Genomic DNA, 18,787 nt, shown 5'->3' on the forward strand with positions numbered 1-18,787 from the left:
CTTCTAGTCTTCTAGCTTCTAGCTTTCTAGCTTCTAGCCTTTTAGCCATCTAGCTTCTAGCCTTTTAGCTTCTAGACTTCTAGCTTCTAGCCTTACAGTTTCTAGCCTTCTAGCTTCTAATCTTCTAGCTTCTAGCCTTCTAGCCTTACAGTTTCTAGCTTTCTAGCTTCTAGCTTTTAGTTTCTAGCTTCTAGGTTCTAGCTTTTTTAGGACATAGGAGGATTCTCTTATCATTGATATTATAAGAGTACGCTCTAATCACTACTCCATGATGTTTTAATATCATCTAGTTCAGTGTTCAATGTATCTCCTATAAACTGTTCAGAACCCGTATATAGTTTTGTTCAACTTTTTAATTGAAATGTTTTAATGCCTACATAATACTCCTTAAATGGTTAAACATTCCATTTCCTTTTTTTTTCAATTCGAAATGTGATATCATCTTATACAAGTGAAGTTTAAAATCATCTTAAACATTAGAACAGCTTACTCTTATTTTATATTTGGCTTATGTTTGGATTAAACACATATAAAACTTCTTTTTCCTGACAACCAGTATCTACAGGACAGTAACAGGAGGCGTGTCCAACTGCTCGAACGATCACTCGTCGCTTATGGGATACCAAACTTGGAAAGGCACTTTACGATCAATAACTGTTTGAAAGATTCGTGCTACTGCACGATGGTAAAGTGCGATGTAATGAACCCAATTAGCAGCGGCCCATTGCATCGGCAGAAGCTGCAGTGAAGCCTGGCTTGGCGATGAACCCTGCCTCTTCGTCGCTCGCATCGTATGCAATTCCACAGCATAATACGCTTTCCAGTTCTGCTGACCGGTGCACTTTGGATCGGTGGGTAGGGCCGATCGGATCGGTAATTTGTCTATCTTCTGCAAACAACTTTCCGCATACACAAATACAGCTTCATGCGGTAAGTCATGACAGAGAACTCGACCAAAACATATGCAGATAAAGATCTTAAAATCCTCATTAAGAAATCAATCAATCAATTATCGCAATTATGATATTTTCCCCATGTGAACAAATGCGTTGAAATATTATGATCTCCATTATGCTGTGACTGGTCGACGAAGAAACTGTGAATCATTTAGGTGAAGAAAAATGAAGCACTTTGTTCGGGAAACAAATTCATTTCAGCACCGCACCGCACCCATGCTCCACTTGGACTCGGACCGAGAACTCGAATGACCCCGCACTGCGTATATCCTCCATCCACAAATTTTTACAAATATACACATAGCTGAAGAGTTCTTACCACGGCCCCAGCACCGTGTCTGCCTTTCACCGCTCACCTGACATGAGCTGCTAATGGGTTTGGCTAACAATCGTTCGGAAGATGCGAGTTGCGCTGCTCGGCGACCTTTGGCTTACGGCCGACCCGCGAATTGATCTGGAATGCCGCCTCTCGAGAGAAGAGTTCCCGTAACCGTTTGTGCATCACATTGCTGAATAGTACGGAAAGTGCGAAGAGTAATGATCCTCTCATATCTAGCCGTTGGTGGTACATTTTTCACCTGTCGGTGTGGATACGCTGCCTTTGTGTACATGACTAATTACCGGGCGTTTCGTTTCGGTACGTACATGGTTGGTTTGTTTCCAAACTTTAGGAGGTCCGCTGGGGCGGCACGCGGCCATTGTCATGTGGGTAATGGATCACCGTCAGTCTCCGAGAGGCAGATATTGGCATTGTTCGGTTTTGGACAATAATGAACTTTCATTTCAACAACATTGGAGATTTTACGGTTTTTAGATCCGACCCCAAGAAGACAAATTTCGAATGTTCCTGTTTTGGAGTTGGATTTTCGTTATTTTGGCTGTAATTTTGTGTTCGTTCACATTATACAATCTTATGCTTATTGTAAATAAAATTGAAACAAATGGAAAGGAAAATATTTGTTTTAAAGGTTTGTCACTTTAGTAATTAATGAAAGGTTCTACAGTTTTGCAATGATATAAAAAATAAAGATAACTAAAATTTTCACAGATTGTCTTCACTGAAAAAAATTATGAATATTGTTGTAAAAGCATAATACGTTCACGATAACGTTTTTAACGGGTACTTTGAGAATGTCGCATGGCACCATCGGAAAAAAATTACAGGGTTGGGTACAAGACACGACATAATGAAAATGAAATTTTCACACTCTCTGATAAACAGATTAAAATTCGAAAAATAGGCAAAAAATTTGAACCACTACTGTATCTAGGATTCTGAAGCTAATTTTAGCATGATTTGTTTGCTATTATTGAGTAACGTTGAACACTGACGCATATCAACGGATTTCTATTATCTTTATAACTATAATCTATGATTATCTTCATAACAAAACTTTGAACTGAATCCATTTGCAAGCCACCGCTTCGCTCGTAAATGGAGATTTCTGTATACATAGTACCCGTCGACAAACCAATCAATTTTTAGGCGTACGATATTGAAGTAATGCTTTCGAATCAAGTTACATGAGTTAAATCCCTTAAAAAATACTGCTATTTATCGTTGAATCAACAGCTGATCGATATTCAATATACTCAAGCAAACACGGAGAATAGCTTTCACGTACAGCACAAATGCGAATATTCAGCTAGTGAATAAATGTAAATTTTTTTCCTTCCAGCCCCTACAAAAGTTAGAATTGTAAAATGGCATTTATTTATAGATTCCTTTTTGTGCAAAGAGGCGTTGCAGAAGGGAGCGGTTCTTAAAATAAGTTACGTAAAAAAAGGAACGTAAAAAATGTTAAAAATGGACGGATAATTTCACGTTCTATGGCTTGTAGATTGTTACAAATATTGTCAAAAAATTATCAATTTTGACATAAAACTATGTATAACTTTAGATGTAAACATCTAATGTTATACATAGTTTTATGTAAACAAGAATATCCAAAGCACTCAGGCTGACGAGAAGCCTTTTCATTTGCTACTAATTCGGTCAAAATCGGACGACGATCTCGACCTCGGAATTTAGTCAATACAAACAAAACGACAATTTGGTCCCATCAAACATAATATAATTACCTGAAGTTGAACTTTTTATCAAGATTTTCTATCCAAAAAGTGAAATTCAATAAAACCGCTTTGCGTTGTTATAAAAACCAACAATTTACAGGCATTTACAAATTTTTCAGTTCTTGATGATCAATTGCCAATTATAATTAATATATGATTTTACGAATTGAAATCAATAAGTAACCAAGAAGTAACCGTTTTCGAGAGATTTAGACAAACAATTCGGGTTTTAGAGAGATTTAGACAAGTCTTCGTAAAATTGAGTCGTTTCATACACGGAAAAGCTAGCGATCGCAAAACAACTAAAATGTTAGTTGTTTTCTTGAATTTGATTGGTTAAAATTTGGTACAACTAAACGATTGTTGTTTTGACTAAACAGTCATTTTTGATTTATCGTGCTGGCGGTTTAGCAAATCACATCCAGCAAAGATACGCACCACAAATGAGTAGTGAAACGTTACAGTTGGGCAATGACATACACCCTAATCGGAAAATGAAACGTTTCAATGAGGTGTCACTTAAGACACCTATTGCGATAAATATTTTTTACTGTTAGTCTCTTCGGGGAGCAGCTAATCGTTCACAATTTAAACTACAAAATGTTACGGTATTGAACGATAAGTTAATGATTCTAGGCAACTTTAATTGATCTGGTGTTAAATGGATTTGCTCTGTTTCCAATTATTTGTATCCAAATGATGACTCCTTGAATAGCACTGTTTATCATAGACTATAACACTGCTGGTCTAGTTCAATTGAATGATTACAAGAGCAACCATCGCCTTCTGGATCTTTGTTTTGTCTGTCAGGAGCTTTTGAATTTATGTTTAGTTGGTGCGGCCCCCGAACCGCTGGTTAAACTCTGTCATCATCACTAGAGATGGTCGGGTATCGAGTATTTTACCCGAAACCCGACCCGTACCCGACGGGTTTTTTGTCGGGTACGGGTAATTTTTTTTTCTGATCGATTACCCGACCATTTGTACTTCACATAAATATGTTTACACGTAGACGAGAATTTTTTATTGCAAAACAGTTCTTCCGAAAAATAAACAATTTGATTCAAGGGGTTTTGACATTCGTGCCTAGGACTAGACCTGACAACTGGCATATTTTTCCAGAAAAAAAAACATTTCTTTTCTTCATTTAAATAAAACGATCAATCATAGTTACCTGATAAGTTATGTGAGTATTTTCCACCCTACTTTTTTCTAACATATTAAATAAGACACACTGCCTTAGCTCTAAGATGTTGCGGCCAGACCCTACTTTTTACGTAGGTTTTAATGGACTGCAATTTTAAAGCTGTTAAATGCACAATCCAGTAAAAATTATTTGATTCATATATAAAAAGTAGTGTAGTACTCATATCACATTCAGATACCAGAAAACTGTTATTTTAAATATTGGTTGGAGATTTTCAAAATTTTCATATAATGCGTGATGCGTGACAACGTAGAATCGCAAAGGTACGGGTGAAAATCTTTTCTCGCGAAATACTCAAACTTTCACCGCGTTCACTCGTTGAGGGTTCCACCGGAGGTGGCACAGAAGTTCAATGGCTGTAAAAACCACCAGCTACCGTTAACATCGTGGGTGTGGGTTTGTGAGGCTTACAAAACGGGCATATTTGACAGGTTAATTTAAATCAAAATCATAATTCATTTTGCTTTGTAGTAAAAAATTGTAACCAAAAAAAAATTTCTCACGAATGTTCAAACTACTTACACTTGAAGGACTCACTGTTCACCATTTTTAAAATTGATTTTTTCACACCGGGAATACACGTACATTATTTGATGGTTGGTCAATTCACGTAAAATAACTTTCATTTTCGTCAAGTAAAAAATTCAATTTTACATTTGGAACCATTTTACGTGATTTTTCAAGTGATTCGAATGTGGATTTTCTTGTGTGTGTCAAGATAATGAGCACGCTTACTTGTAGTTCTAAAGAATTGGATCAAAAGTCACACTGTTTCGTAAAAACCATACCTACAAAACCATACCTACCCAAAATTGAATACAACGGGTACTACGACATTTTGGGTAAATGTGCTTCTCGAAAAATTTGAGTAGATATTACTCCCTTTTGTTGACATTTGTAAATGAGTATAAAGTACCAAAGACATTGGAAATCTATTCATGCTTCACAGTGTATTTATATGTTTAAATGTAAACAAGCATTTTAATGTATTTTACTTACCAACTAGAGCCTGATACGGCTCGCTATCTAAAAAACATTATTTTCTCCATCCTGAATTTTGGTAAAATTTTTACTACTCATTCGGGTCGGGTACGGGTACAGGTAATTTTTAAACGGGTACGGGTAAATTTTTTTATTTTTTATCGGGTACGGGTAATTTTTTTTACTATTGATCGGGTACGGGCAGTTTTTTTAATTTTTAAACGGGTACGGGTCAGGTACGGGTAAATTTTTTTGCTGATCACTCGGGTACGGGTCGGGTTCGGGTATAAGTATTTCTATACCCGACCATCTCTAATCATCACCCACCTCTCCATATTTCTTTAATGGAATCTTCACCACTAATCTTTAACAAAACATCAGAATCAATTTATTACAACTACAAGAAAGGTAACTTCCAGGCGATGGATAGGTTTCTGTTATCACTTGATTGGTGTTCGCTATTGTCGGACAATCGCTGCCACAATTTGGACGAATATTGTGCTTTAAGCAATTGACCAGTTCGTTCCAAAGAAAACGTGTTTTCAACAAATTTATCCTCCCTGGTCAAACTCACTTCTAAAACGATATAAACGTGAAAAAGGTTTGAAGAAACTTACAAAGCATCCTTCTCTTCAAATAAGATCACATTATGTGTTTGTTAATAACCGTTATAAACGACTGAATAAGGCGCTCTACTATAACTCCTAACGCAAAATCCAGAACAACCTCAAAGATAATCCCAAACGTTTTTGGAACTGTGTCAACGATCAGAGGAATGAATCGGGATTACCAACTCATATGTTGTTTGGTGAACTGGATGCTTCGACTCCTTCTGGTGTTTGTAATCTATTCCGCAACTACTTTAGCAGTGATTTCTCCAAAGAAACTTTGTCTACGCAGGATATTCTCTTGGCCACCAGCAATGTTCCACTCCGTTCATCATTTGGTCCTCATCCTACAATTACGACTGCGGTCATTAACAATGCATTTTTGAAACTGAAATCATCATTATGTTCCGGCCCTGTACCTTTGACAAAACTGTGCAACCTCGGCGGTCCCTCATAGCTATAGGAAAAGAGCAAACAAATCCTGTCATAAGCTCCCTAGTAAGGGTTCGAAGGTATCTTCCGAAGAGCTTAGAAAAGTTACAGCTAACGGGAATCGTGATAAACCACCGAAGCAAAAAGCTCCTGGTCTCGGAAAACTCAATTCCGAGATGGAATTCCCACCACTTCCAGGGACTACAAAATCCCCAAGCGTCCCTGAAAATCTACCAGAGAACGAACTAGGTGCTGGACTTATCAAGTTCTCTGATGTTGTGGACTGGATTTTTACAACTTTCAATATTTCTGACCCTCTTAGAAGCATTTTAATTGCTTTCATGCCAACAGTAAAAACATATTTGAAGCGGTTGACTGCAATTTGGCCCCTTTTCTCAGCGATTGTATCCTTCGATGGCTAAATCATCCACCGAGGTCACGGATCTAATCACTGTTTTACAGTGGAATTGCAGAAGTATCATCCCAAAAATAGATTCATTTAAATTTCTAGTAAATAATCTGAAATTTGGTTAACTTCTGAAATATCCTTAAACTTCCACGATTTTAACATTATTCGCCTGGATCGAGATGATCCCTACGGAGGAGTACTTTTGGGGATCAAAAAGTGCTATACTTTTTATCGAATTAACCTCCCCTCGATACCAGGTATTGAAGTTGTCGCATGTCATGTTACAATCAAAGGTTTGTTTTGCTTCCATCTACATTCCTCCTAGAGCCTTGGTTGGGCATCGGCGGCTCAGTGATATCATGGAGCTCCTTCCCGCACCGACGTTGGTTTTAGGCGACTTTAACTCACACGGTATGGGTTGGGGTTGTCTTCACGATGATAACAGATCAGCTATGATCCATGATATTTGCGACAACTTCAATATGACAATCTTGAATACGGGAGAAATGACACGGATCCCTGCACCACCAGCAAGACCAAGTGCGCTGGACTTATCCCTTTGCTCGACATCGCTACGGTTGGATTGCACGTGGGAGGTAATTCCTGATCCCCACGGTAGCGATCATCTACCGATCGTAATATCAATCCCCAGCGCCTCAAAACCATCGTAGACAATCAATGTTCCGTATGACCTCACACGAAATATTGATTGGAATAGCTATGCGAACTCGATATCTGAGAAACTTGAAAAAACTCAACAACTTCCTCCGGAGGAAGAGTACACGTTTTTGGCTGGTTTGATTCTCGACACCGCGACCCAAGCTCAGACGAAACGCGTACCCGGCGCGAAAACTAACATCCGTACATCCGGAGAGAGCCTCCGCGTATAAAATATTCAGAAAAAATGGAACACCTGATAACTACCGGAATTACGCGGCGTTAGACGTTAAAACTAAGAACTTGATTAGAGCCAAGAAACGCGGTTACTGGCGTCGGTTTATAGACGGCTTAACGAAAGAAACATCTATGAGCACTCTTTGGAACACAGCGCGACGAATGCGCAACCATAACACCACGAATGAAAGCGAGGAATATTCCAACCGCTGGATATTCAATTTCGCTAAAAAAGTATGCCCAGACTCTGTTCCGGAACAGAAGATCACCCGCGCCGCGACACCAAATACAAACGAAACACCGTTTTCGATTGTAGAGCTCTCACTTGCACTCTTGTCATGTAACAATGAAGCCCCGGGATTAGACAGAATAAAATTCAACTTGTTGAAAAATCTGCCTGACCCCGCCAAAAGGCGCTTGTTGAGTTTATTCAATAAGTTCCTTGAGGACAACACTGTTCCACATGACTGGAGACAAGTGAAAGTGATCGCCATTCAAAAACCAGGAAAATCAGCCTCCGATCACAATTCGTATCGGCCGATTGCTATGCTTTCCTGTATCCGGAAATTGTTCGAAAAAATGATTCTCTTCCGTCTAGACAATTGGGTCGAAACTAATGGCTTACTTTCAGATATACAATTTGGTTTCCGCAGGGGTAAAGGAACGAACGATTGTCTTGCGTTGCTCTCAACAGAAATTCAAATGGCATTTGCTCGTAAGGAACAAATGGCGTCAGTTTTTCTAGACATTAAGGGGGCTTTTGACTCTGAGAAGCTGCATCAGCATGGTCTTTCGCCAGTTTTGAACAACTTTTTACATAATCTATTGTCTGAGAAACACATGTTCTTCGCGCATGGTGATTTGTCGACAATACGATTCAGTAACATGGGTCTTCCTCAGGGCTCATGCTTAAGCCCCCTTTTATACAATTTTTACGTAAGTAATATCGATGGATGTATCAACACATCTTGCACGCTAAGACAACTTGCCGACGACAGCGTTGTGTCTATTATAGGACCCAAAGCTGTCGATCTCCAAGGACCATTACAAGATACTCTCGACAACTTGTCATCATGGGCTCTTCAGATGGGTATCGAGTTCTCTACGGAGAAAACTGAGCTGGTTGTATTTCGAGGAAGCGAGAACCAGCACGACTACAGCTTCAACTAGGGGGTGAAACCATAGCTCAGGTCTTCACATTTAAATATCTCGGGGTCTGGTTCGACTCCAAAGGCACCTGGGGGTGTCACATTAGGTATCTGAAACGAAAATGACAACAGAGAATCAAGTTTCTTCGTACAATAACCGGATCGTGGTGGGGTGCCCACCCAGGAGATCTGATCAGGCTGTACCAAACAACGATATTGTCCGTTATGGAATATGGATGCTTCTGCTTCCGATCCGCCGCGAACACCCATTTCATTAAACTGGAAAGAATTCAGTATCGTTGTTTGCGTATTGCCTTGGGTTGCATGCAATCCACTCATACGATGAGCGTCGAAGTGCTGGCAGGCGTTCTTCCACTGAAGAACCGTTTCTGGGATCTCTCGTATCGTTTGCTCATTCGATGCGACATTTTGAATCCTCTGGTGATTGAAAACTTCGAAAGGTTAGTTGAGCTTAATTCTCAAACCCGTTTTATGTCCTTGTATTTTGATTACATGGCTCAGAATATTAATCCTTCTTCGTTTGTTTCCAACCGTGCTCATTTCTTGGATACTTTTGATTCTGCTGTGTTTTTCGATACATCCATGAAAGAAGAGATTCATGGAGTTCCGGATCACGTACGCCCTCAAGTGGCTCCTACTATCTTTAATAACAAATTTAGAACAGTCAACTGTGAAAAGATGTTTTATACTGCCGGATCAAACATCAACAAGTCCACAGGCTTCGGTATCTTTAATCAAAACATCACCACTTCGTTCAAACTCAGTGATCCGGCTTCAGTTTACGTCGCAGAATTAGCTGCTATTCAGTACACCCTAGAGATCGTTGAAACCTTGCCCAAAGACCATTACTTCATTGTCACGGACAGTCTAAGCTCAATAGAAGCTCTCCGGGCAATGAAGCCAGAAAAGTATCCCCCATATTTCCTGGGGAAAATACGTAGGCAAACTTCATGGAGCAATGGCGAACTGGGACGATGGTTACATTCCATTATCCCTAAGGTATCGACGAAACCTTGGTTCAGGGAGATGAACGTGAGTCTTGATTTCATTCGTGTTATGTCACGGCTCATGTCAAATCACTATACATTCAACGCACATCTCCGGCGTATCGGGATCGTGGAGAGCGGGCTCTGCACCTGTGGCGACGGTTATCAGGACATCGAGCATGTCGTGTGGTCGTGTGTAGAGTATCGCGACGTCAGGTCGAAGCTACTGGAATCCCTCAGGGCCCGAGGTAGACCGCCTGAGGTTCCGGTTCGGGATGTGTTGGCGAGTCGGAATAGTTCATATATGCTTCTTATATATCATTACCTTAAACACATTAACATACAAGTGTAATCTGTTACATCTTGCTTAGAAAGTTCCTCCCATTTATCGACGTTGTTTCAACTGTGGCTAAGAATAATTTTCACCTGCAGGTTCGACACTAACTTCCGCCGATTATCCCGATTCCTCATCTGTCCACCATCTTCATCGGAACTAACAAGATCCTTTTGCTGTCACTAACCTTTTCGCTTCCCCCCTCTTCGTCTCTTCACCATCTCGATGTCAACTAATTAGATCTCTTTCGTTCTTAGTCATTTCATTCCCATATCCCCTTTTTACTTCGTTTTCCGCAATATTTACTTCTCTATATTTTTTCGTTCTCTTCTGTAACATCACCATCATCGCTCACGAAAGGCCGCTCTAGTCTATCAACAGCATGCGGGCCACCCGCCGGGTATTCGTAACCTGGGGGTGTTTCCCGCGGACCCACACGGCCAACATGGATATTCACCAACGCCATATCGAACAATCTCATGCAAACCACTGCGACCCAAATGTGACATTACCCAATGATACAACCCTAGTTTTAAGTTAGTCGTTAATTGAAATTAGTAAAAGCCCTTGGCATCTTAGAGCTTAAGCAGTGTGCCTTAAACATTATATTATTGAATAAAAAAAAAGAACTGTGCAACCTATCTCTCCAGCTTTGATTTTTTTCCCGAATCTTGGAAAAACTCTTACGTTTTTCCCGTTTATAAGAAAGGCGAAAAAATCCTTTATTTCAAACTATCGAGGAATTGCTGCATTATGTTCAGTTTCAAAACTATTTGAAATAATAATCCTGAACTTCATAACTCACAACTGCTCCAGTTACATATCTGATACTCAACACGGCTTCATGCCTAAAACTTCTACGTCTACAAATCTTGTTTAATATATATCATTATCATTCGATATATGCAAGCGCAACATCAAGTTGATGCCATCTATACAGATTTCACTGTTGCATTCGACAAGATTAACCATCAAATTGCAGTTGCAAAGCTCGACAGGCTTGAATTTAGCGGTCCCTTTCTCAATTGGATTGAATCATATCTGACTGGTCGTAGTATGAACCTGAAAATTGGCGACTGCGTTACTCCATCATTCATCGTGAGCTTTGGCGTTCCTCAGGGAAGTAATCTAGGACCATTCATATTTCTGCTATATCTAAATGATCTTAATTTCTCATTGCAATGTATGAAGCTATCATTTGCCGACGATTTCAAGCTGTTTCATCTCATCAAATATCTGAAAAATTCAAATTTTTTGCTGTCACAGTTGGATGTATTTTCTTACTAGCGCAATGTCAAAAGAATGGTTCTGAACGCCTCTAAATGCTCCGTTATCTCCTTGTCTCGTAAACGAACCACAATCACGTATGATTACACTATTTCGTAAGCTGTACTAAAACGGGAGACATTTATCAAGGATCTAGGAGTGTTAATGGATTCAAAACTTAGTTTCAAAGATCTCATAGAATATACCCTCTCTAAAGCATTCAAGATGCTAGGTTTCATCTTTCACATCTCAAAAAAGTTCTATAACATATATTGGCTGAAATCGTTATATTGCGCTCTAGTTAGCTTTACACTGGAGTATGCTGTTGTTGTTTGGGTACCATATTACCCCACTGATAAGCTGCGCATTGAAACTGTTCAACGCAAGTTCATTCGTTTTGGTTTGCGTCGCCTGCCCTGGAGAGATCCATTCAATCTTCCAAGCTACAAAAATCGATGTAGGCTCATACACCTCGATTTGCTATCTGTCCGCCGTAATATACTAGAAGCTGTTTTCGTCGCGGACTTAATCCAACCTCGAATTGATTGTGCAGAGCCAGAAAAGTGATACATCAGTTCAAGAGTCGTCCAAACGTGTCAATTCGAATTGCAGCTGAAAAATTTAAGATATCGAGTTTGTATAGAAAATCTTGAAGCGAGTTGTGTTACATATTCTTAAGGTTCAGAAAAACTTCAAACATCACTGCGAAAACTTTTGCACGAAGTTGCTCTCCAAATCGTGTTACATCGTGATGGTTTAACGAAACTTACGTCAAGGCGTTCCACACACAAAATGAAATAATGAAATTTACACGACATATAAATCATTATAAACATGAATCGAGAGTTGAAAATGGATTGCATTAAATTTTCAATAGATAGAACTGTATCTTTCAATAAACGCTTAGTTTTGCGTTTTAATTATATTGAAACGTACAGAATTGTAAAGTATTAGTACTTGTTTTTTCATTTGTATTGGTATTTGTATTTATATTTTCCGAAAAACTTTAGACTACTGTATTTTATGTTCGCGTATGGGGTAAGATGAAGTACGGTCGTCAAATGGTGATATAACTAAGTCCTCACAAGTCCCTATCTCATGCCTCCCCGAGCGTCTATGATGACATTTGGTCAATAGAACGGCGTCGACTGGGTGCTATCGCCTTCTGCGTTAGTAGCAGAATGAGAGGGTGCGAAATGGCTTGTAGATTGAAGCCCATCATAAAGTGCAGTGTTTATCATAGTATATTACAACATATAATTCTGTTGTTTATTACATCATGTATTATTATTATTATTTTTATTATTATTATTATTATTATTATTATTATTATTATTATTATTATTATTATTATTATTTTTATTATTATTATTATTATTATTATTACGATTAGAAGAGCGTAACTTACACTGCGACATTACCTGTTATATTGTATCATAGCATATTATTTCATATATTATCGTCTTACACTATTTTATGTTATTATATACTATGTTGTATGGTATTATACTGCATTGCATTATATCATATTATATTGTATTATATTATACTCTATTATATTTTATTATATTATATTATATTGTATTCTTTTATAGTATGTTATATTGTATTGCATTATGTTGTATTATATTATATTATAGGGTTTATTATGAGTAGTACTACGTACCTCTGCGCAAAATATAAATTTGTTTTCCTTATAAGTTATCATTTTTAAAGTAACTTTCAACTAAATATCAAGGTCGTCACAAGGTGAGCTTGGTCCTCACTGGTTCCTGTTTCATGCTTACACGTGTGTCTGTGGTGACAATTGGTCGAGGGAATGCGTTGATGGCAGAATGAGAGGATGAGAAATGATATATAAATTCAAGTAATATAATATCATAGCATATCGCAACATATCATTTTATTCATTCTATTATTCATTATATAATTCATTGTACTATATTATATTGAATGACATTGTATTATATTATATTAAATTAAAATATATTATATTATATTATGTTATATTATATTATTTTGTAATCTATTACATCATTTTATGTAATATTAATATCATTACACTATGTTTCATTGTATTTATCAATATAAAACATTTTGCACGGGGGTGTAAAGGGGAGGGAGCATCAGGGCATCGGACGAATTGATGACTGGACGAGGGATTGTGGATAGCCAGCCCAAGTCACTTGATGGAAACATGTTTCCTTCTGAAGGTTTGAAATGAGTCTGACGCGCCCTTCTCAAACAAACCATCAGGCGGGTTCAAGCATGTATAGCGATATGCTTCATCCATGCACTGAATATTATGGTTGGAAGAGCATCTTTTATTCCCGCGGAATACGAGTAAGTGACTCTATTTACGTATCCGCCCCACCGTTTTTGTTCGCTTTTCGGTAAGAGCTATTTTAAGAAGGTGAATGGATGAGTCATATCTGGGCTACTGTAAGTCTACCCGCATCCACTGGCAAGTCCTTGAACTGATGGTGGATTCACTTCACATCACATTACACGTATGGGGTAAGATGAAGTACCAGTGCCAAACGTGCTAAACTAATTTAACTAAAAATTCTGAAAAGTAACTTTAAGTTTAATTTTTTGCTTCAAATATGTGCATGCAAATAGATGTAAATAAATTCATGCAGAGTTTAAGAAAGAAAGGTTATCGAAATTTGCAAAGAATTTCCTGATTTGGAAGATAATTTGAGAATGTGAAGAATCAAGCGTTTCCTCTACTACATTTGAAACAATCATGTCTTGTGTCATTCATGCACGACCCCCTCTATTTTAGCACTGATCTAGTATCCTGCCAATTTTCGTGAAATCAATTTTGCTTCAGCAAGCCAAGTAAAATGAAAACTACGTGCTTGCTTTCGTCACACCGTTCGAAATGATGACATAAAAATATATATGTAAATAAACCTGCAAAAAATATGTAAAAAAATGTAAAATAATCCGCTGACAAACAGTTTGGTATGACGACATCGAATATTAACAAAAGGGTTTCACCCTCTGTGCTATTCACATACATTCGTATATCAGATAAAATTCACAGCGCAGCCCAAGCAATGAGAGCTCCTTCGTTCGTTCATTAGTTCAGGAATATGTGCACCAACTGATGACTATGCTTCATAAGGTTAGCATTTGATGAATAGTTCTCATATTGAAGATGCCTGTGAGAAAAACCAGGTTCATAACTTTTAGTTCCAATGAATATTAATTTAAAGGGCATTGATCTTAGTGTTTCTAGGATATAGGGTAACGGCTCCCTATTTCATCTGAGCTCCTATTTCCATCTCATCCTTTCATGTCATTACTTTGAACATGAATAATATCTTATAACGTACCTGAACCAAACTGTGAAATGTTTTAAAATGATTTTTTAAGCTATTGTCACATTTTTCCATTGAAAGAAATGGTTTTAAATTCTTTGGTAGTCGTTTTTTACCTTTTTTTATAAAGGGTGATTTTTTAAGAGCTTGAGAACTTTTTTAAACAATAAAACGCATAAAATTTGCAAAATCTCATCGGTTCTTTATTTTAAACGTTAGATTGGTACATGACATTTACTTTTTGAAGATAATTTCATTTAAATGTTGACCGCGGCTGCGTCTTAGGTGGTCCATTCGGAAAATCCGCTTTTTTATCGACAAATTTTGTTCAGCGATGAGGCTCATTTCTGGTTGAATGGCTACGTAAATAAGCAAAATTGCCGCATTTGGAGTGAAGAGCAACCAGAAGCCGTTCAAGAACTGCCCATGCATCCCGAAAAATGCACTGTTTGGTGTGGTTTGTACGCTGGTGGAATCATTGGACCGTATTTTTTCAAAGATGCTGTTGGACGCAACGTTACAGTGAATGGCGATCGCTATCGTTCGATGCTAACAAACTTTTTGTTGCCAAAAATGGAAGAACTGAACTTGGTTGACATGTGGTTTCAACAAGATGGCGCTACATGCCACACAGCTCGCGATTCTATGGCCATTTTGAGGGAAAACTTCGGAGAACAATTCATCTCAAGAAATGGACCGGTAAGTTGGCCACCAAGATCATGCGATTTGACGCCTTTAGACTATTTTTTGTGGGGCTACGTCAAGTCTAAAGTCTACAGAAATAAGCCAGTAACTATTCCAGCTTTGGAAGACAACATTTCCGAAGAAATTCGGGCTATTCCGGCCGAAATGCTCGAAAAAGTTGCCCAAAATTGGACTTTCCGAATGGACCACCTAAGACGCAGCCGCGGTCAACATTTAAATGAAATTATCTTTAAAAAGTAAATGTCATGTACCAATCTAACGTTTAAAATAAAGAACCGATGAGATTTTGCAAATTTTATGCGTTTTATTGTTTAAAAAAGTTCTCAAGCTCTTAAAAAATCAACCTTTATATATAAAAAATAGGTATAGAATTCGCTCAAACTTTCGAAAAATTTTCCGAGGCCCGGAGGGCCGAATGTCATATACCAATCGATTCAGCTCGACGAACTGAACAAATGTCTGTGTGTGTGTGTGTGTGTGTGTGTGTGTGTGTGTGTGTGTGTGTGTGTGTGTGTGTGTGTGTGTGTGTGTGTGTGTGTGTGTGTGTGTGTGTGTGTGTGTGTGTGTCTGTATGTGTGTTGTCAACTAAGAGGTCGAGATCTCAGAGATGGCTGGACCGATTTTGATCAAACTAGTCGCAAATGAAAGGTCTCCCCGTCACCCAGAACGCTTTTGAATGGTTTTGAAATCGGATGTTTACTTTTTGAGTTATACGAAGTTTTATGTCAAAATTTTCAGTTTTTTGACAGTATCTGTCACATTTGACCTTGAAAACAGAATATGTTTCCAGACTTAGATTTCGCTCGGTAATACCTATCCAACAAGCCATAGATTGTTAAAATCCGTCCATTTTTAACGGAGATATCGATATTTTTGTGTAAACCTTGTTCCAGTAGAAGGGATTTTGAGCGCTTACATATCATTGTTTCAAAGTACCAAAAAGACTGTGTACAGCATCCTTTTTTATGACAATTTGCCTCGGACCAATTTTAGCACGGTTCATTTTTGGCAACATAATCTTTCGAATATGGCATATGTAAACCAGATGATACCAGCATTATCGAGTTGGAAGTAATTCCATAATTATATTGATTTAAACTATTTACAGCAATAAATGCTGGAAGAACATGACTTCCATATACCATACGACTCAGTTAGTCGAGATCAGCAAATGCGTGTGTGACAAATAATTTCACTCAATTTTCTAGGAGATGGTTAAACCGTTTTCTACAAACTCAGATTCATATGAAAAGTCGTATACTCCCAAACAAGGTTCCTGAATTACGTTTGGATCCGACTTCTGATTGCGGAACCACAGGATGATATGTGAAACGAAATTAAAATAATGCAATTAATTTTTCTCGTAGATGGCTGAACCGATCTATGATTCAAATGAAATCTAAGAATCATCTATGAATCGAATGAGAGGTCTTAAAATCCTATAAAACCTCTTACTTTTTAGTCAGATCCGACTTCTGGTTTAGAAAATGCAAAATGATTAGTATAAAAATGTCCATTTCACATAAATTAATCAGGTTTATCGGGTTTGCAGATTTGGATAGTCGATTACCAAATAAGTTTATTTCAGTTTGAGCGGTATTCGTTTTTGGATTCGGAATGTACCCCCAAATTTTTATTCGCACTACAATTTCTCAAAGATGTCTACACACTGCTCAGGTGAATTTAACTTATTTCGGCTACACCGATTTTAGAATTCCGGTTCCAGTATCGAATCGATTCTCAAAGCTCAAACATTTTCTCAAAAAAGACCAAAGAACTTCAAAAACAAATATTACAGGACTTAAGGTCCCATACAAAATTGGTGAATTTTATCCGATTCTGGAATTACAGATGATGAGTTTATAAATTTCATGTAAATTGTTTGGCGTAATAATTTATGGCCATTCGAATCATTTTGGGCTATGCTAATTCCTGAATACCGGCTCTGGAAGTACCATAAATAATGACGAAAAACTCTAAAGTGGAACTTACTTCGACATCTCATGGAATGTTCAATCGATTGTCGCACGCTAAGATTGAAATTCGATATGTTTTGCAGTTTCGGCATTACAGGGTAATGAGTGATTAAAATCTCAATTTGCCGTTTAAAACGACGATAATTAAAATAATGCCATGAGAACTAAAACGCCTAAGAATATCCATGCAAAAACACATGCGTATTGATAAAAAAGGTATCATCTCACTGGTAGGTGGATTAATCACGTTTTTTTATTTAAAACAAACCCATTGTGGCAAATCTATTAGCACTGGTTTATTTCCGTTAAGTTCAAATTGGTTTAAAACTTTAATATAAATGTTTGTCAGTGTTCATCATCAAATTTCTCCACAAAAGATTTCTCCATTTAAACGTTGATTAATTGATTAATAGACTTTTGAAAAATTACTGCAATCAAATACTAATAGATACTCAGAGAAAAAAGTCTATTTTTTTACTTCTCACTGTTCATGAACCTGTATAAATCTGTATTACATATAAGGAATCTGTAACCAAAAACATACAGACCTTTAAAAATTTTTTATATATCTGGAGGACAAAGAAGGTCCCATACAAAATTGGTGAATTTTATCCGATTCTGGAATTACAGATGATGAGTTTATAAATTTCATGTAAATTGTTTGGCGTAATAATTTATGGCCATTCGAATCATTTTGGGCTATGCTAATTCCTGAATACCGGCTCTGGAAGTACCATAAATAATGACGAAAAACTCTAAAGTGGAACTTACTTCGACATCTCATGGAATGTTCAATCGATTGTCGCACGCTAAGATTGAAATTCGATATGTTTTGCAGTTTCGGCATTACAGGGTAATGAGTGATTAAAATCTCAATTTGCCGTTTAAAACGACGATAATTAAAATAATGCCATGAGAACTAAAACGCCTAAGAATATCCATGCAAAAACACATGCGTATTGATAAAAAAGGTATCATCTCACTGGTAGGTGGATTAATCACGTTTTTTTTTATTTAAAACAAACTCACTTTTCAATTTAGGACACATATTTGTCTCAAGATTTACAGTTCGTTATGTTTCTGAATATCTACTAATCGATTCGTCTCAAAACATGATCCCTATTTCGCACAATTACACTACTATTGAATTCTGGATGACTTCATAATTAGTAATGTTCACTTGCCACTTGCACACAAATATTTTTTGGTAACCGTGATATTAGTTTCTCTATATTATGGATATTTATATTTCAATAAAATTGTTTCGGCTTCGAATATTACCAGAAAGAGCGTGTTAAATACTATTGAAATAACCATTGTGGCAAATCTATTAGCACTGGTTTATTTCCGTTAAGTTCAAATTGGTTTAAAACTTTAATATAAATGTTTGTCAGTGTTCATCATCAAATTTCTCCACAAAAGATTTCTCCATTTAAACGTTGATTAATTGATTAATAGACTT

This window comes from Malaya genurostris, chromosome 2 (assembly GCF_030247185.1).
Source record: "Malaya genurostris strain Urasoe2022 chromosome 2, Malgen_1.1, whole genome shotgun sequence".
NCBI classification, from domain to species: Eukaryota; Metazoa; Arthropoda; class Insecta; order Diptera; family Culicidae; genus Malaya; species Malaya genurostris.